Source organism: Dipodomys merriami, unplaced genomic scaffold, assembly GCF_024711535.1.
Source record: "Dipodomys merriami isolate MVZ:Mamm:240054 unplaced genomic scaffold, mDipMer1.0.p SCAF_29, whole genome shotgun sequence".
NCBI classification, from domain to species: Eukaryota; Metazoa; Chordata; class Mammalia; order Rodentia; family Heteromyidae; genus Dipodomys; species Dipodomys merriami.
Window position 1 is genome coordinate 4,827,501 of NW_027204381.1, and position 20,959 is coordinate 4,848,459.

At 45.2% G+C, this 20,959-nt stretch overlaps 1 protein-coding gene across 4 annotated transcripts in view; it reads left to right on the forward strand.

The window, feature by feature from the left end:
* Positions 1-20,959, forward strand: part of LOC138838847 (homeobox protein PKNOX2) — a 261,583-nt gene that overhangs the window by 149,113 nt on the left and 91,511 nt on the right. For 3 of the 4 annotated variants that reach the window (XM_070038238.1, XM_070038241.1, XM_070038239.1), the window contains exon 3: positions 9,505-9,615. The gene's annotated coding sequence lies outside the window, so the exon portion shown is untranslated. Of the gene's footprint in view, positions 1-8,667; positions 8,824-9,504; positions 9,616-20,959 lie in introns of all 4 variants that reach the window. The other variant, XM_070038240.1, reaches the window with a different exon arrangement.

Sequence of the window (20,959 nt, forward strand, 5' to 3'; positions counted from 1 at the left end):
TCTCTGGCTAGGCAGACAGGTGGGCAGGAGAATGGGATGGCAGGTGGGCAGGTGCCAAGGATCTGAAACCAAGGAAGCCACAATGAACCCCTTGGGGTTGGGAAGGTCTCTGCTCTTTCACTTCCCCTTTAACAATAATGCTTTGTTCAAATCCCAGTGCTAAGATCTGAACTCAGGGCCGCACACATTCTAGGAAGGTGATCTACCATTCAGTCTACATCCACATCCCCCCACCTCCCCCCCATTTGAAATAGAATTCAGCCTTTAAAGTGGCTGGGATAGGTAGAGTGCTTGCCTAGCATGCATGAAGCCCTGGGTTCTATTCCTCAGTACCACATAAACAGAAAAAGCCAAAAGAGGCAAAAATATAAAGTGGCTGGGATTATAGGCATGTACCATCACTGCCAGCAATCAGACTATGTAACTTTTCTAGCCTCAGTTTCCCCTTTCTAAAACAGAGATGAATAGTAGCTACTTCAAAAAGCTTTTACAAGAAATAAACATGAAGTTGCACAATATAATTCCTTGTAAATAGCATGTGCGTATTATTTATTTTGTATGTGTTGAGCTCGACTTGAAGATATTTTATTGAGAAATTTTGTCTCTACTCATCAAGAAATTGGTCTGTAATTTTCTTGTTTTGTGGTGCCTTTATCTGGTTTTGCTATCAGAGTTCTGCTGGCTTCCTAGAATAACTTTGTTAGCCTTCTTTCCTTTTCTATTTGATGAAATAGACTGAGGAATATTGGTGTTCTTTAAAGTTCTGGTAGAATTTGGCAGTGAATCCATTCAGTCCTAACCTGATCTTCATTATTTCTCTCTGCCTGCTAATTTGAGGTTTAGCTTATTCTTGTTTTCTAGGACCTGGAGGTGCATAATTTGGGCTATTTAATTGAAATCTCTCTTTTTGATGTAGGTGCTCATAGACATAAACTCTCCTTTTAGCATTGCCTTTCCTGTATCCCAGAGCTTCTGGTAAGTTGTGTTTTCATTTTCACTTGGCTCTACTAATGCCTTAAATTTCCCTTCTATTTCTTTGGTGACCCCACTGGTCATTTAACAATGCATTGTGCAGTCCCCACGTGCTTGAACATTTCCTGTAGTGCCTTCTTGTTGCTTTCTAGTTTTATTTTATTGTGGTTTGATAGAATACAAGAGGTTATTTCGATTTTCTTATCTTCATTAAGACTTTCTTTGTGTCCCAAAATATGATCTATTTTAGAGAGTGTTTCAGGGGCTGCTGAGAAGAATATGTATTATGTAGCTGCTAGATGAAATACTTTGTAGATGTCTGTTAAATCCATTTGGTCTGTACTATCCATTACTCCTGAGGTTTCATTTATTTAAAAAAAATTCTGGGTGGCAAATCTTTTGGTGAGATTAGAGTGCTAATGTCTCCCACTATTGTTTGTTTGCTTGTTTTTGTGCTGACACTAGGGCTGGCACTTGGGGCCTTATATGCCTCTTAACTTTTGCACTCAAGCCTGGTGCTCTATTGTTGGAGCTGTACTTCCACTTCTGGCCTTTTTCTGGTTAATTAGAGATCCTTAGAGATAATTTCTTGCCCAGATTGGCTTTGAGCTGTGATCCTCAGATCTCAGCCTCCTGAGTAGTTAGTATGACAGGTGTGAACCACTGGTCCCTAGCCAAGTCTCCTATTATGTGAATCTTACTTACTTGTACCTTATCCAACAATTATTTATTATATACCTAATATATACGAAAAATAATATACTGGACTCTGGGGAGATATATGAGTGGGAGGTTTTATTTAGGATTATATAATCTAATGGCATTTAAAGTAAGGAGGCTCTAAGCTACTAGCACCATCCTCAAAGATGGAGTAGGCTAAAGAGAGACCAGTTAAAGGCTACTGCTGAGCTAAGGTGTGGTGGAAACAGAAAGGAAGGAAATGTAGCTGAGGTCAGAGCAGAAAATAGTGGTAAATTGGTATCAAGATGCAGTTTATCTTTTTCTGCCTCTGGAGAAAGCTGCCTCAGAACCAAGGTCATCCAGAGGATACAAGAGCGAGCAGGGAACAGGGGCCCAGAGAGCAGAAGGGAAAGAAATTGTGTGTAGGAGTGAAGGAGGCCCTGGCAAGGAGGGGCAGAAATAAATAGGACTTTACAGATTTTTAATGTCTAAGTCTGATGATTGAAGAAAGAAAACTTTTTTTTTAAGTGAGGGACTGCTCCTGGCCAACTTAAAAAGTTCATTCATTCTCTCATAGAACATGCTTTAATCGCCAATCTCTTCCTCCAGTCCATTTCTCCAGACAAAATTTGTGCCTGGTCAAACTCTGCCCAGGTCTCTTGACTGCTTTGGGCATTTCTGCTCATCCATCCATTCCCTCATTTCAGAAACACACATTGAGCCGGATGCTAGGCCAGAGATGGAAGCCCAAATTAGAGACAACTGAGTCGCTGCTTTCTGAAGCTCGGAATTTCAAATAAGAACACAGATGGGAACAGATGGGAATGATTCCCCGATACAGCCTACAGTTCATGGCCAAGACCTTCAGACTTTCTCTTGGAGCTATGGTCCCAGTTATTGGGGGAGCAGAGAAGAGGGAAGAAATAACCCTTTATGGGGGAGGGGGCCTTGGGAGAAAATTTCAGAGAACAAAATATTGAAGCAGAATTTTTACCACGTAGGAGCTAAACATACTATTAATGTGATATTATCATTAATGACAGTGGTCACCATTATTAAAAGTTTGATTGCAATGCTTGATAAGAAATGTACTCATTACCTTGCCCATGTAATTGTAACCCCTCTGTACAGTATTTTCACAATAAAAAAAAGTTTGATTGATGACACTATATAGCCCTCTACATCTCACTAAGCACATCCTGTGTATGATGTTAATATCATTAAATCCTAAGAAAGCCTGTAAGTTAGGTATTTCTATTCCCATGTTACAGAAATAGGGAAACAATTACTGTAAGACTTACACAAAGGCTGTGTACCTGTGTCTCATTCCTGTAATCCTAGCTACTCAGGAGGCTGAGATCTGAGGATGTGGTTCAAAGCCAGCTCAGGCAGAAACATTCATGAGATTCTTATTGTTAATTAATATCACACACACACACACACACACACACACACACACACACACACACACACACACACACACACACACACACACACACACGCCAGACATGGAGCTATGGCTCAAGTGTTAGAGTGCTATCCTTTAGAAAATGAAGCTCAGGGACAATGCCCAGACTCTGAGTTCAAGCCCCAGTACAGACACAAACACACACACACCCCACCCCCCACAAACCCCGGAAAAAGAGGAAGATCTTAACACTTAAATCCAACTTTAACTGACATTATCCACTGTACTATTTTCGCCACACCTACTTAACATCAGTACACATGAAATAATCCTCAGTTCAATCAAAAGCTCCTAATTTAGGGACACACTAAAGTGTAGAGAATTACAATGCCTTCAGCAACAAATAACAAGTAACTAAGCAGGCAAACTCTCAACTGCATGGATTCAGCATTGATCTGAGTTCATATTTGGTAGAAGTGGCTCCTCTCCATGTGACGGGAATCCATGTGGCCCTGAGTTAACCTAAGTTTATGTGGAGGAAATAAGAAAATTAAAACACAGGTCTGTCTTTCCGGGTTTACAATGGCATTGAGGAGATTTAGCTTGGCAAAAAGAGCAGAAGCTCAGAAAAGAGAGTGAGATTAGGGGCAATGATGGATGGAAGTGCAAGAAGCAGACCTTTCAGCAGCAGAGAGGTAGGATCAGCACTGGCACTGGGGAGTGAACTGGAGCTGAAGGCAGGCACAGACCCTCCAGCAGGACATAGGGGGTTCAGGTGTCTGTCAGGGCAATGGCAGCCTAGCTCAGCTGCAGAAGAGGTTCAGATGTGGAAGCAGCAGGTCTGGCAAGAAGAGGTCCAGGCTGATGATGAAGTACAAGAGTGGAAGTTCAGAAATTTGGATTTTCATCTTCTTAGGCTCCAACAAGTCTTTCCAGGCTTTTGCCCACGGGAGAAATAGTCTATGCAAGTCTGTGCATTATCTGAGCTTCCATGGACCCTCTCTCCTCCCAGAGGAATGGAGTCCGGCCTCTTGGAGGTCAGTCTCCTCACTCTGTTGAAATTCTAGGCTTCCTCTGAGACAACGAGGAGGTGCAAGACTTGTCCAAGAATGGAATTGGAAACATCAGTTTCAGGCCCAGTTTTGTGTATACAGATGATGATGGCAAAGATCAATGATAGGATGATGACAAAATAGATTTAAGATTGGCAGGGGATTTTGTCTGGTATCACCAAGCACCCTGGTGGCAGAGCTGGCACTGGCTGCCATTCCTGCTTAGCTTGCCCACCCCAAGAGGCGGGCAAGAGGAGACTAAAGAGAGTCACAGATGCCTACCGTTGAGGAAATGCTGGAAGGTTCTTGCAGGCAGACCATCACTGCACTGAGTAGGAGCATCTCAGAGGACTCCAGAATGAGCCCTCTCCTATAGCTTTTGAACCATTCATGACAGGGACCTTGGCACTTTTTATTTGGGGTGGGAGGTGGGGTGAGTATCCCAATATGGAGAATACAGGTCTTTGTGTCTAGAGAGTCTAGAAAATCGATCTTCCCACTGTCCTACTCATCTGCACAAGGTCTAAGTGCAAGCTGACAAAACAGGCTCAGGCTTCTCTGCTTATGCCCATCAGCATGGTCCAGGTAACATACATGTGGGCAGATAGTGAGGGCTGGGCAGAGTGACTTCACCCCCAGCTCCTTATCTTCTTGGGAAGGTAATAGGAGTAAAAGGGACATTTTCCTTTCTTTTCTTTTCTTTTCTTTTCTTTTTTTTTGTCCATTGTGGGGCTTGGGCGCTGTCCCTCAGCTCTTCAGCTCAAAGCAGTACTCTACCACTTGAGCCACAGCACCACTTCTGGCTTTTTCTGTTTATGTGTTGCTGATGAATCAAACCCAGGGCCTCAAGCATGCAAGGCAAGCACCCTACCACTGAGCCACCTTCCTAGCCCCTCCTTTCTTTTCTTTTTTAGTGCCAGTCCTGGGGCACTGTCCCTTCTTTGTGTGTGTGTGTTTAAATTTTTAATTATTAAAAGTGACATTCAGAGGGGTTACAGATGCATAAGTCAGGTAGGGTATACATTTCTTTTTGGACAATGTCACCCCTCCCCTCATACTCTCCCAGTTTTCCCCTCCCATTCCCACCCATTAATTGTCTTTTTCATTATTTGATTCCCATCTTGCAACTTAAACACTGTCCCTGAGCTTTTGTGCTCAAGGCTAGCATTGTACCACTTGAGCCACAGCTCTACTTGTAGCTTTTTTGGTGGTTCATTGGAGATAAGAGTCCACAGACTTTCCTACCTGGGCTGGCTTTGAACCATCTTCCTCAGATCTCAGCCTCCTGAATAGCTAGGATTAGAAACCTGAGCCACTAGCACCTAGCTTGTTCCTTAGTTTTTATGGCTCAAGGATTGTACTTTAACCAGTTGAGCCATAACTCCACTTGAGCGTGTGTGTGTGTGTGTGTGTGTGTGTGTGTGTGTGTGTGTGTGTGGTCAATTGGAAAGAGTCTTACAGACTTTCTTACCTGGCCTGGCTTTGAATTGCGATCCTCAGATCGCAGCCTCCTGAGTAGCTAGGATTATAGACATGAACTACAGATGCACAGCAAGGAGGTAGACTGTATGGTGGCTGAGGTAAGAGAGAACCACCATCCAGTGGCAGTCTCCTCTCCGTCTACCCTGGACTATCTTTCCTCCTCCTCCATTCTTTCTGACATGTGAGTTGCCCTCCTGATACCCACAGGAATCTCTGCCAGTGACAGAAAGGAGATTACAGGCTACATTTCTGCCTCCAAGCTTTCCTCAGGCTGTCAGGAAACAAGTGGAACTAGCTAGTTGTCAGTTCTGGGAAAAGAGAAATCTATGTCTATTGTAGGCCTGAAGCAACGCCTTGTGTGGCATGCTGGTGTCACCTCTGATCGTCCTTCCTCTTGCTGATGTGCATTTTTATTAATCCCTGAGTGGAAAGCTGGTTGGCCCTCTGTACCAGGCCATCCGAGGATGGGGATGGGCAAAGATGCAACCAGAGCAGAAAGATGGGATCTGAGGATGCTGCGGGCCCTTGGAAGACGCTTTAGTGCCCTAGGGCCACAGGAAGGATGGGAAGTGAAGGCCACATAAAATGGGTCACACTTCCTCCCTTCTCAGCCTTGACCCTGGCCTTGTCCTTGTGGGCTCTGACAAAAGAAGGGGTGTTGAGACCAACAGCCTGTAGCAGCATCATACTGACATTGCTGGTGACAAGCAAGACCCCCTCAATATCTTCCAACTGGACTATGAGTACCACACACCAAACAGCCCTCTTCCCTGCCACATCCTGGGCCTTAAGCACTGGGAAAATGAAGTGGCTAGAGCTCCTAGGAATGGGCCTAGATGCCTCTCCAGACACATCAACCTCAATGTGTCCAGCCGCGGTCTAGTGCTTACAATGGCAAGTGTCTGAATTGATAAGAAATACAAGAAAAAAAAGAGAGCAAAGGAGGAGGAGGGTAGAAAAATAAAATAGCTGGAGTCAGAGGATATAGCACTTGCTGCTGTTTTCCTAAGCAAGCCCCACACTTGCTTCTTTTTGTGGTACTAAAGATCGATCCCAGGAATTCTCTGCATGCTAGGCTAGAGCTCTACCACTTGATCATAATCCCAGCGGGTGCTTGACTTCCCCAAGCCTCCTACATATGCCGGTCCTCTGTGAACCCCAAATTTACAAAGATCCAGAGTCTCTGCCCAGGAGGAGGTTGCATTTAGAAAAGAGAAGGCAGACGTCTAAGATAACCATAGCTCCAGATGCAAGGTGACACAAACATCCAGAGAATGACAAACAGCACTTGCTTGGAAACACAGAAATGGGGGAAAAAATGACTTCTGGCTATGAAGGTAGCCCTGCCAGGTCATTGAAGCTGAATAGTGAAGAAGGGCTACTAAGGTCTTGTCAGGTAGGAAGGCAGAATTGGAGCCTTAGTGGGAGGCTGTGGCCAGATATGGAGAATGGAAAGGAAAAGGTGTGTTTTCATAAAAGAAGTACAGTGGAAAATAGGTCTAGAAAGACTGAGAGACATCCAGAAGGTTGTACTTGCTCTAAGGCAGTTAACAATGTTTGGTGAGTACCTTCTGTGAGCAACGAGTTCCTGAAAGTCCTGGAGAAGGTGGTGAGCCCGCTGTGAGCTGGTGAAGCGCAGTGAGTGCTGTTGCTGTTCTGGCTGCATCTGGCAGGCACCAGGGTCCTCAGTGAGTGGGGATAAAGTCCCCTGCTCAGATGCACTGAGGGGTCGATGGGATGGATGAAGAACTGAGATCCTGACTAGTAGGGTCCCTGGTTAGGTTGTTTCAAGGGGATGGAAAAGAAAGACCTCTTGGGCTGGGAAGGTGGCTCAGTGGTAGAGCGCTTGCCTTGCATGCATGAGGCCCTGGGTTCGATTCCTCAGCACCACATAAGCAAAAAGAAAAAAGCCGGAAGTGGTGCTGTGGCTCAAGTGGTAGAGCGCTAGCCTTGAGCTGAAGAGTTGAGGGACAGCGCCCAGGCCCAGAGTTCAGGCCCCACGACTGGACCGCCCCCCCCAAAAAAAAAGAAAAAAAAAAAAGAAAAGAAAGACCTCTTCAGCCCTGACTAGAAAGAGAGGAAAGCCAGATACTGTGGCTCATGCCTGTAATCCTAGCTACCCAGGAGGCTGAGATCTGAGGATCAACGTTGTAAGCCCACCCAAGTAGAAAAGTCCCTGACAATAAACTACTCAGAAAAGCCAGAAATGACACTGTGGCTCAGGTGGTAGAGCACTAACCTTGAACAAAAAGAGCTCAGAGATAGCACCCAGGCCCTCTGAGAGAAAGAGGGAGGGGGGAGGGAGGGAAGGAGGGAAGAAGGAAGGAAGGAAGGAAGGAAGGAAGGAAGGAAGGAAGGAAGGAAGGAAGGAAGGAAGGAAGGAAGGAAAGAAAGAAGGAAGGAAGGAAGGAGAAAAGAGACAGTGGTGGTAAAAATTAGGTGGGGGCTTGGAGGAAGGGGAGATCAGAAACATGTCCTGAGTTTGCAGTCTGCATGGCCAGAGACTTGTGAATTGTCACAGAGTTTAAGGACAAAGTCATCATGAAGGGGGAGCAGTGTACGAGGAGAAATGACACAGGAATAACCCAGTACTCATTCCATTGGTTTGATCTCTTGGGTTCCTCTGTGTGGCTGTCCCAGATCAGACAATCCAGAGAGCATTTGCTCATAGCTACCTGTCCACCCCTGGAAAGTCTTTCAGCTAATGCTAGTGTACCCCAGCTTTCTCTGTCCTGCCGCTGGGAATTTAGACCTTCCTTAGGACCTCAGATACTAACTTTCTACCACCCTCACCTCTGCAGCAGTTTGCACACACAGACACACACACACACACACACAGACACACACACACACACACGTGTGCTCACATGCACACGAGGCTCAGGCAAACATCTATATTTCCACCTCTTCCATGCCACTCCTACCCTGACTACTGCTTAGCTCCTCCTGTTGTCATGTCACTAGTTAATTACATTCTTTACTAAGGTGTAAATGTGTTTTTACAAGGAGAGTAAGATGGTGTTAACTAGGAAGGAGCTGTTAATGTTAAAGATGCATTTCCCTCTGGTGCAGGGCTGGGACTCTTGGCTGGTGATGTTGTCCAATGCTGCCCCCCAAAGTACAACTGAGATGGGGAGCAGACCCCTATTCCTGCCACCCTGCCATCCTGACTTGTTGGAGTCAAATTAGCAACACATCCTCAAGGAGAAAGGGAGGGACTCTTAAGAGGTATGTGGCTTTGTCTCTCATACCAGGGCTGGCCACTCGGACTGTAGATGCACATACCTTGATTCTTTTCAAAAACTGAGAAAATAAAATTAGTACCCTTTAACCTAAAGCTCAATCCAAATGTCATGTGGTCAAAACCACTTTTAGGCTGCAGGTTGTCTTTCCCTGCTTTTTGATCCCTTCCTTTCCCGGCTCTTCTTCCCTGCTGCCCACAGGTGGCTTCCGATCCCACCCCAATGCTGTCCCTGCAGACCCCCTAGCCAAGCCTGTCATCCGCATCAGCCGCTGCCCCTTCCTCTAACTTCCCCAGAATCCTGGAACAGGTGTCTGCCGCTTTTCCTAGGGCCCATGATCACTCCCAGAGACAGGCCGCAGCACACTTGGACCCAGGAGAGCATGCAGGCAACAGCAGAGTTCTTCAACCTGTGATGAGATTTGGCTCCAGATGAACCTGGGGCAGGGAGGGGTGGGGGCGGGTGGAGAGAGGGGAGAAGCCTCAGCAACCACACTGAGGAGACAGAGTTGAATGGTAAATATGGTAGGGATAGGTGTAGAGGAAATAGCACCCATCCCTTCTAGAATAGAATATATCCCAGGGAGGAAGAGAAGAGTGGGTGAACAGAGCCGGGAGTCCTTTGTGTCTGATGTCCCTGCTGAGAACTGCTCTTCCTTTCCACGCAGGTGCTCTGGTTCCCGGGGACAGGAAGCCTTTCTAGTTCAGCTGGAAGTGAGAAAAGGGGTGTAAGCCCCCCCCCACGAAGAGGATCCTAGAGACGACGGGATCACCCAACAGTAAGGACTGCTTTTCTGTTCTTGAACACCTTAGGCCGATCCCCTGGGCAGTACGCCTTTTGCCTTGAGGGTTTGCTGACCACCTGCGCTGTATCAGCGCAGCATAGACAGCCTGAGACAGCAAATGCCATGTGGGTTTTTCATGTCTGTGTTACATTCTTAGCTTAGGGACAAGGGCTGTGTTTTGTCCCTGTGTACTCGGCTTTCACGTGTTCTGTGAGCAAGGGGTTGTTGGTATGGAGAGAAGGGTATTATGTATATTTGTGATGATGACCACAACTCTCTAAACCAATTGTTCTCACCTGAGTGTTAACTAGGGGGTGTTGGTGACAAATGCAATTCCTGGACCCCACAGCCAGAGACTCTGATTCTGTGTGCTGAGGTGAAGGCCTACAAATTTGTACCCCAGTGATTTCTGATGCACACTGAAGGTACTTTGGCCAGGTGTGCATCAGTAGATGAACTAGGAGAAATAGGTCCTTTGATTATGGACCAGAGAATCTCATATGACTCTATTAGATTTGGGTAGTGGGTTCGATTTTTAGCAGTTCTAGGGATTGAACTCAGGGCCCAGGCTTGCTAAGCAGGTGTTCTACCATTTGAACCACATCCCTAACCCTTTTTGCTTTGCTGTTTTTCAGACAGGGTCTTTGCTTTGTGCCTGATTGGCCTGGATTGTGATCCTCTTATTTATGTTTAGCAGTGATGAGAGGCTTGTCCCACTAAGCCCAGCCTTTTATAGGTTGAGATGAGGCCTCCTTGTTTTTGTTGCTGTTGTTGTTTTAGTTTTTGGTGTTTTTAGTTTGCTTGTTGTGGCCTCGTACCTCAGCCCTCCTGATTTCCACCACCACTATGATTAGAGCTCTAAGCCATCATGCTCAACAGGCTTGTTGGCTTTTGTAATTCTCTTAAGTAACTTCATTGTGTCATAGGGGCAAGTACCTGTATGGCAGCGATTTAGATACGTAATTTTTAGAAACAATTTTTTTCTTTTTTCTTTTTTGGTTGTCAGTCGTGGGACTTGAACACTGGGCCTGAGCACTGTCCCTCAGCTCTTCAGCTCAAAGCTAGTGCTGTATCAACTCTGTTTGCCCCCCCCCCCCACTCTCTGTGCTGGTACTCGAGCTTGAACTCAGGGCCTTGTACTCTTGCTTGGCTTTTTTGCTCAAGGCTTGCACTCTACCACTTGAATCACAGTTCCCGCTCTTTGCTGGTTAACTGGAGACAAGTCTCTCAGGGATTTTTCATGTCCAGGCTGGCTTCAAACCATGATCCTCAGGTCTCAGCTTCTTGATTAGCTAGGAGCCACCCAGCACCTCACTTCCTGTGGTTGTTGTTTTATTTTGCTTTTTGTTTCTGTCTTTTCTTTCTTAATGCTATTGTAAGGGTTGGATCTCTTACAAAGAGATCATGCCTCAACTCGAAGGACCTTGTCCAGGATTTTGTAAATGCCCTTGATGTCTTTGGGACAGGGTGACCTTACAGGAAATCGGCAGTAATCGTTGCCAAATTCCTCACAGTCCTTGCAGAGAGGGCGAGGGAGAGAGAGCAACACAGGTGAAAGTTCCACTCCAGCTTTCCAAAGCAGGTAGCTGGTAGAGTCACTTCCTGTCTGGGGAGCTCTGTGTCATCACTGTAGTAAAGGTTAGGCTGGCTCCTCCTTCTTGAAGGAAAGCCATCCATTGTTGATTGGGCCACTCCACCCCAGGGACAGGATGACCTTAATCATTTGGAGCCTGTGCACAATGATACTGCAGGCAGTTCACTGCCCATGTGGCAGGCTGGGAGAGCAAGTAAAACAAGAAAGTATGGGCAAGGCTTCCACAATTGCACAACCAGTACCGAGTATGTTCAAGGGCAGTGGAGTGGAACCAATTCTCATCCTATGGCCTTTTCAGGAGAACCTTACTCTCTCCAGGTAAAGACTGTGGTTTCTGGGTCCCCCCACCCCACTATTACCTAGGCGGTAGACTAGGGGTGGACAAGTGCTACCTTCCACACTGGGGGTGTCTCTCTGGAGAACAGAATGGTTTAATGGGTTAGACAGAAGCAAAATCAAATATTATCCCCACCTGTGGCGCGCTGCACTCCACGACATGTACACACCCACTGACCGTGGGCTGTGGTTCAAAGTGAGTGGCAAGCAGCATGTCTGTCCTGGGGACTTAGTACAGCTGACACTATTCCTTGGATGGATGGATGGATGCAACTGGCAAGGACAATTTTTGCAGCTAATGCTGGAAGTGTGGCAATCAGAGAAGCCGCCAGCTGTCTCACTTCAATTCTTAGCGCTCTCTCTCTCTCTCTTTTTAAAAAACTCGTTTTGCTTACATAATCCACCCCCTTTTTTATTTTCTAATTCTCTCCTTGCAAGGCTGGCACCAGAGGGGAAGGGCTGGGGTGGAGGGGGTAGCAATTACACATCAGTTTGGGGAGCATTTACATTTTGCAATTACAATTTAAAAATAAGTCTCGTTAATGATCTCCACGTGTAAACGACAAACCTTAACTGACATACATATTCTCTCGGGTCTGACTGCCTGCCTGCCTCCCTTCCACAAGGCAGAGGCTCAGTGGAGGCAGAAGGAAGGGGCTGGGGCCAGCTCACAGCTGAGGGGTGGTCAGGACCATTACGGGGCCTTTGAGGATGCTTCGAGCATGGAGATGGGACTGAAGATGTGGAAAACAAAAACTCTGGGCTCCAGCGTCTCTCCTCTTCCTGAGCCCCAGCGTAGCTGGTTGGTGTTTTCTGGAGGCCCAGTGAAGGTACAGGGATATGGAAAAAGAGAAGCCCCTCCCTGAGCTGGTAATACCCTCCCAGGTGAGAATTTTGAAGTCCTGTTGGGCAAGAGAGTCTTAGTTCCCACAAGCCAATCAAAGCACCCCAGATTCTGCAAAGGAACCAATTCCTCATTCAAGGTTCAGGGAGAAAGCAAGTATGCGTTGTTTGCCCATTTGGAAAAAACATTTCTCTTCTTACCAAGGAGTTAGCCTACGCTTAATGACACCCTCTGCTTCCTGCCTGAATTCAGACCAGCCTTGGTTCAGAGTCTAGCTCTGCCATTTGCTGGCTGTGGAATTTGAGCAAGTGCTAGAAGTTGGGTCTTCCACTATAGTGAGAGACAGATATAGAGACAGAGAGACTCAGAGAGACAGAGAGACAGAGAGGTTCTGGGACTTGAACTCAGGGCCTGGGCACTCTCAGCCTTTTCTCTGAAAGCTGGTGCTCTTTTATCACTTGAGCTACAGCCCCACTTCCAGCTTTGGGGGAGTTATTGGAGATAAGAGTCTGACTGACTTTTCTGCTGGGTTGGCTTTGAACCTAGATCCTCAAATCTCAGCCTCCTGAGTAGGTAGGACTATATGCACCCAGCAACTTTCTTTTCTGAGAAACAGTCTCACTGTGTAGTCCAGGATAGCCTTGAACTCATGATTCTCCTTCTGCTCCTCACAAGAACTAGAATGGTCACAGGCGTGTGGTAACATGTCCAGCCCATCATAACCTTTATGGAAGTGAGATAATCATGGTTTCCTCACAGGGCTTCTGTGACAATGACCTCACACAAGATCTAGCACATGAGAAGTGCTTAGAAAAGTCCAACTCCTGTCCCAGGCCAGCTCAGCAGCCCCAAGTTTCCTCTTGCTTATGCTAATCAATAAAGCTGTTTCTTTCTATCTACAATGAACACTAAGCACAGGGTCTGTGTGCTCTCTCCAGGTTTCCCTCCTCACCAGCCCCTCCTCACCACTACTCCCCACTAGAACTTTTCTCAGGATTCCCCATGGAAACTGACATAGTTATATAGTTATATAATATATACTATTATAATATATAACACTATCAATATTATACTATTATATATAGCATATGTATGAGATATATATGTATATGTATATATGAGATATATAATTAGCCATTATTCATTATATAATCATATAATATAGTTACATCCATTATATGTTATATATATTATAGTCATATATTATATCATTATTATATAAATATAATGATCATTATATATCATTATATCATATAATAATGATATATAATATAAATATTATTTATATGGTTAATTAATATTGTTAATATTAATAGATAATATAATTATAATATAATAAAATAACATAATGTATAGTTATGTAGCATATGTTATATGTTATATATATTAACACATATATTATGACATATAATTATATAATGACTATTATCTATAATATATTATATGTCATTATATATTATATAATTATTATGTATTATATATATTATGACATAATATATTATATATCATAATATATAATATAATATAATATATATTATATGTCATATGTGTTATATATCATATATGTGTTATATATTATATATTATATATATGTATTATATACTATACATATATTACATATATTATGTCATGATATATAATATATGTTTATATTATATATAATATAATATATTGTATATTATAAAATATAACATATAGTGTATGATATATTGTATATTATATATAACATAATATATTATAATATAATATACATAATCTATAATATATTATATAATATAATGTACATTATCTATAATATATTATGACATAACATTATAGATAATATGCATTATATAATATATCATATAATTATTACTATGTATGTTATATACTATATTTTATCAAGTAATATAGTGATAGTATTGGTATTTACATTCTTTGTTCCAATTTAGAAACTTTATATTCTGGTGTTTCTATCTCTGGATGATCACTAGAGGTTGATTAGAAAGTGGAAATGCACTACAAGGCATTTCACACCCACTGAGGTATGAAAATACTGTTCAGCCAGAGAGCCGCATAGTGTGACTGGCTGTAGGCAGGAGATGGATCCCAAGCCAGTGCAAGCCTGAGGCGCACCATGGTGTTGAGACCCCTCGCCTGCCCTCTGCATTTCCCCTTCCATTGGGCACACTGAGCTGCAGCTCTTTCTTGTGTACATATTGCCCTCCTCCTGCATTTCCCTATAGCCCCAGGTTTGTTTTGCTGGAATACCACCTCTAGGTATCTTTTATAATGATGAGAAATACACTGAGTGTTCACTTTTCTAAAGGTAATTTTTTTTGTCTTCACACTTGGCTGATGATCTAAATGCAAAATCCCAGGTTCAAAACCTTTTCCTGGAGTTCACAACCTTTCCCATTTTAGGCAAATACTCTTAGCACTCAACTCCTGCCCCAACTCTGTCTCATTGTTCCCTTGTCTCCTCATTTCCCATCATGCAATGAGGAGCCATAGGAACTTTCCGTTTCTTTCTATTCTCTCTTTCTCTCTCTTTTTTTTTTTTTGTCAGTCATGTGGCTTTGGTGCTGTCCCTGTACTCTTCAGCTCAAGGTGAGCACTCTACCGCTTGAGCCACACACCACTTCCAGTTTTCTAGTGGTTTTATTGGAGGTAAGAGTCTTATGGACTTTCCTGCCCAGGATGGCTTTGAACCATGATCCTCAGATCTCAGCCTCCTGAGTAGCTAAGATTAAAGCTGTGAGCCACCATCTCACGGCTCTATTTTCTCTTTAAAGCTCTGAAATTTCACCACTATTTGCTATCGTAGACTCACAGTGTCTTTTTCTTTTCATTTTTCTTTCCTTGGGACCCTCTTAAATTGAAAGCCACCTATCAGCCAGGCAGAGTACCACAAGCCATGCCTGGCATCCCAGCTTCTTAGGAGGCATAACTAGGGAGATCTGTCCAAGACCAGGCCCAGGCTAAAAGCATGAGATCCTATCTGGAGGGGAATACACACGCACACACACACACACACACACACACACACACACACACACACACACACACACACACACACACACACACACACACACACACACACACACACACACACACACACACACACACACACACACACACACACACACACACACACACACACACACACACACCTAAAAGCAAAAAAGAGCTTTGGGCCTGGCTCATATGGAAGAGTAAGACCCCAGTACTACCAAGTAAATAGTCACGTGTTTGACTGCAGGCCAGGGGAGTTTTCATTTTCATTTCTCCTCTATAGTGTCTATTTTCTCCTTGAGGAGCTGTTAACTTCTGTGTGCACAGCACCCGAAAACTGATCAGAAGTGGCTACGCAGAACCTGCCTATCACCAACATTGCTGCATGGCCTAGAACAAGTTTCCCCATGGGTCCAGGAAAACATCAGATCTCATGACTACTCAGGGCCCTTCCTGTGCTGCTGGCTCTCTGATGGTGGTCTGAGAGGCTTAGATCCATTGTGGATTGTTCCCGAGACCCTCCTATCTCTCTAGCATCTGTACCTGCCTTGGGGACCATCTCTTCAACCTCCTCAGTCATGCGGCAATGAGCTTTCTTAATGCTTCTTCTCGCTCTGCCTACCCTACACTTCTCAGTTCACATGCACACATAGCTTTTGTTAGAGAAATAATCTTGATGATGAAAGTGTTTCACAAGTAAAACCTTTTTATGAGCTCCAGGACAAGGAGACCACAGTCTGTTTTTCCCAGTGTCCCAAAGCAGAGCTTCTGACTGCAGACAGGCCCTAAAGAGAAAAGAAAACACAGAGAAGCCTGCAAATAGCAGAGATCTGCCCCAGCCTTGGCAAGCTGGTATCCCACTGGGATTGACTTCTTCTAACCCTGGTGACATCTCCTAAGCAGTGTTCCTGTCAGCCAACATTAGTCTGTTGTAGATAGAAATGCTAGATCTACAAGTCAAGATTCTGCCTTGCTTTTCCCTGGGCAGCCTGACCCTGGAAGATTCGGAGAAACAAATGTTCAGGTCCCAGGAGTTGAGATCTCTTCTCAGTCAGGGCATCCTAATTGTTCCACTGTGCCAAACTCTCTTCTCTTCTTTTTCTTCCACCTCCTGGTCCTTGCATTGGCATGACCTACAGGAAAAATAGAGGTACAGTGTTGAATGTCAAGTCCACAAAGGTTCTTTACTGAAGGCCAGGCTCCTTGTTTTCCACCCAACACCATAATAACAGGAAATGAGCTCTTGCAACAGGAGTAAGTGATACTACTCAGACAAGTTGCTAGCATTCATTCAAAGATTCTGGCTGCTACCTGGATGCTTAGGTGGCTCATACCTGTAATCCTAGCTACTCAGGAGGCTGAGACCTGAGGATCGAGGTTCAAAGCCAGCACAGCAGCAAAGTCAGTGAGACTCTTACCTCCAATGAAGTACCAAAAAGCAGAACGTGGAGCTGTGGCAGCTGAGAGGGTAGTAGCCTTGAACAGAAAAACCTAAAGGACAGAACCAGGTCTGGAGTTCAAGCCCCAGTACCAGCACACAAGCATGCAGGCACATAAGTACACTGGCACTCTCTCTCTCTCTCTCTCTCTCTCTCTCTCTCACACACACACACACACACACACACACACACGCACGCACGCACGCACGCACGCAGATTCTCTTCCCATGGTGGTTGAGTGAGGGCTGGTCAGAAGCAGCCAAGAGCCAGTGGGAGGTAGAACACAGCTCTTGTGCCTTGCCCTTCTGCCTAATGACTGCCTGCTTTGGAGGCTGGACGTAATAACACCATTGATGACCTGTAAAGATGGCTTCCTTGGTTGTGGCCTGCTGCCCTCAGTCTGTCTTAGCTGGGAGAAGATGAGGAAGTGTCAAAAAAATAAAGGTGGCTAGAAGCTAGGCACCAGTGTGGCTCACACCTGTAATCCTAATTGCTCAGGAAGCTGAGATCTGAGAATCATGCTTCAAAGCCAGTCCCAGGCAAGGAAGTCCATGAGACTCTTATCTCCAGTTAACTACCAGAAGGGGAACCATGGCTCAAATGGTAGAGTCCCAGCCCTGAGTGGAAAAAACTAAGGGAAGTGCCTAGGCCCTGAGTTCAAGCCCCAGTAACAGCACCAAAAACAAAACAAAACAAAAAAAGTGATCAGCAAAAAGCTTCTGCAAAAAGGAAGAGTGCCCTGATTTGGGGGGAAGGGTGCAGGGGGGGGGGTTGGGACTAGTATTTCTCAACCGGACTTTCCAAAGGGAGTGCCAGGTGCCTCTTTGCCTGTGAGTCATGGACGGATTTCATTCTAGGACAAGGACTTCTTTGCAGCTGTGGGTGGTCTCTAGGCAGCCATGGGTGGAGTGAGGAAAGAAAGCCAAGTGGAGCGCGTCATAGAGAGCAGGCTGGCTGTACAATCCCCCTCGCCCATGTCACCTGAGACCTGCAGGCTCCTCAGTCCAGGCTAAGGAGAAGGAGGAGATGCTGATAGAAGCTGGTCAGTATGAGTCAGCCCTGGCTTTGAGCAGTGGAGGTCGAGGTCAAGGTCAAGGATGAGCATCCTTGGTTTCATACGTGTCCCATTCAGTCCCAAAGTTCTTCCCAGAGAGCTAGAATGCAAGATCCAGTTGCCAATTATACACCACTTTGGGAGATGAAATCTTTGATCATATATATCAGGTGATACTTACTCTTTTCTTTCCTTCCTTCCTTCCTTCCTTCCTTCCTTCCTTCCTTCCTTTCTGTCTCTTGTCTCTGTCTCTGTCTCTCTCTCTCTCTCTTTCTTTCTCTGTCAGTCATGGGTCTTGACCTCAGGGCCTGGGTGCTATCCCTGAGCTTCTGTGCTACCACTTTGAACCACAGTTTGAACCACAGTTCCACTTCTGGTTTTCTGGTGGTTAGGTGGAGATAAGAGTCTCACAGACTTAGCTGTCCAGGCTGATTTCAAACCATGATCCTTAGATCTCAGCCTCCTGAATAGCTAGGATTACAGGCGTGAGCCACCAGCACCCAGCACATGCTTACTCTCTAATGTTAGTCTTTCCCTTCTCAGCTGAGCATACAGTCCGCCGATTCTGTGACAGAGGCTTAAGATTTGCCACATTTAACACACTCTGTTTTTTCTATCTTTGTCTGGTTCTTAGGCCTCCAAGTCCCCCTACTTATCATTGAGATCAGTATTTTAATTTTTCGATCTCCTACTCCCTCATTCTATAAGTGACAAGAGAAAAATGTAATAAAATAATTGCATAAATAGGCAACATGGCTACTCCAGAATATGGCTGAACCAACAGAAAGGACCTGTAGTAATGAAGCAAGCCCCACTGTGGGCACATGTGGAATGCAATTATGGTTTCCACAAAATAGTTCTTAAGAATTTGGGACATGCAACCGTACAAAGACAGTCCATGTTAGGGGACTCAAGTCCAAACTTTCCAACTTGTTTTTATAATTAATCATGTGTTCTCTGTACTTCTCTAGTTTCTAGGGGTCTCATGCCTCCTCTGGTGTTTCCCACTCTCATTCCTAGACATTCAGACTGTGTGATCAGACTGTGTATAATCTGGAAACTCTCACTAGGCCTCAGTTTTTCTCATCCAGGAATAGGAGCGATCACAATGCAGATTCCATAGGGACATTGAGAAGAATAAGAAAAGTTATTTGTATAATGTCAATTTTTATTCATTCTATATTATTGCTTCACTCCTAATCAAAATCTACTCCGGGGAAGGAGACTAACAAACTGTTCTTACTGAGATCTAAGTAGCAGCTGGGATTTATAGAGTTATCCTTCCTGGACTTATTTGTTTTGCATTTCAACAGTGAACCAAAGAAATTGAATTGTAACTGTGCAGGTATGTTTTCAGGCTCTATCAGGAAAGAAACCCTGGAAGTCCGATAGCATTTTTTTTTCCTCTTAGAAGGAAAATGCCATGAGCTTGTCTGCTGGGGAGTAGAGAGCTATGGGCCAGATGGGATGTGTGGATGAGAAAGACATTTTCCTTAGCATAGAAATGTGCACAATGACCAATCCCTGAGCAGCACCCCCATCTGGGCAAAACTCTGAATGGCAGCACAATCTTGGGATGGAAAGTGAAAAGAAGCTTGGTAGATGAGTAAGGTTTGGAGTCATTCTCGATTTCACACAGGGAAAAGACATAGTTCTACAATATGGAACATCTAAACAACAGACAAGAGACAGCCAGAAGTGTTCAGGGCACGTTTTAGGTCAAGTGACAGAGGTGTGTCTTCCCATGGCCGGTTCCAGGATGGGCTCACTGCCCATGTCCTTCCTCTCACATCGTAGTTGTCATCTGCCCTTCCCTCAGGGGCTGATTTTCTTGGCAGATGAGGAAACAGACCAACATACCTGAGTAAGGATCAAGCCTGGTTAGCCTTCCCTCTGCAGCTAATAAATAGAGTTGCCATGGCCTTGATCCTGATGTCTAGCCCTTTCCTCTTATAAGCTGCACTGAGCTCACCACAAATGCCCCAGGGAAAGGTACCCATTGGCTGGACACAAACTCTGTGTGTGTGTGCGCGCGCGCGCATGCGTGCGTGCACGCGCACATGCATGCACGCATGCGTGCTGATATTGGGACTTGAACTTCAGACCTGAACTTCAGACTTGATCTTCAGTCCCTTAGCTTTTCTGCTCAAGGCTGATGCTCTACCACTTGAGTGACAGTTCTACTTCTGGCTTTTTGGTGGTTAGTTGGAGATAAATTCCCTGCCCAGACTGGCTTTGAACCAGATCCTCAGACCTCAGCTTCCTAAGTAGCTAGAATGATAGGTGTGAGCCACCAGTGCCTGGCCACAAATAGACTTTGAGTGATAACCTAAGCCCAGTCCAAAAATCATCTCATTTTCTCCTAGAGACAAGTTCTAAAACTTGGAACTGGGAGTTAGGCACCACAGGAGATGGTCCAATCCTTCTCAGAGAGCACAAGAGTCTGGTTGACCCTCTTAGAAGCCTCTGGTGCCAGAAAATTCTGCGAGCATTCATGGCAGCTCCACGTAGCCCCCACACTGTTCTATTAAGCCCCTGCCTCTTCCCAGCTCTTAGGGACTGCCCATCCCCATGCCTGCCTGAAAGAAGAAAGATCCCTGAAGGGAGAGGAGGCAGACAGGGCTGCAGAGAGGTGATTTTCAGCCTGGATCCCCAGTGTCTGCTGTTTGTCTGTCTCTGATGAGTTGCGAGCCTCCAGGGCCTCGGCTCATGTTGTTTTCTCAGCTCCGTTCCTGAGCAGCGGCCGCTGTCAGCTCTCCACAAATAATAATCATAAACCTGGGAATCAGGTTTGTCGAGGGGGACTCCGGTCCCTGGGTTCATCTTTAGACTTGTTTCTCTCCGTGTGTATGCAGACAGGAGAGCACGCGGTGGTATCTCAGGGGATTGGTGGGGCTCCTGGGTGCCCTGGCAATCCACCCTTCTTGCCACCCAAAGAGGAGGGACAGGAAGACTCTCCTCTGTCCTTGATCACTGGAGTTGCCCGGAGGTTCAAAAGAAAAGAAAAATAATTGAATCAAAGGCGTCTCACGCTTCTCTTGTTTCTCTGTGCCTCCCTCTGTCTCTCCCACTCAGGT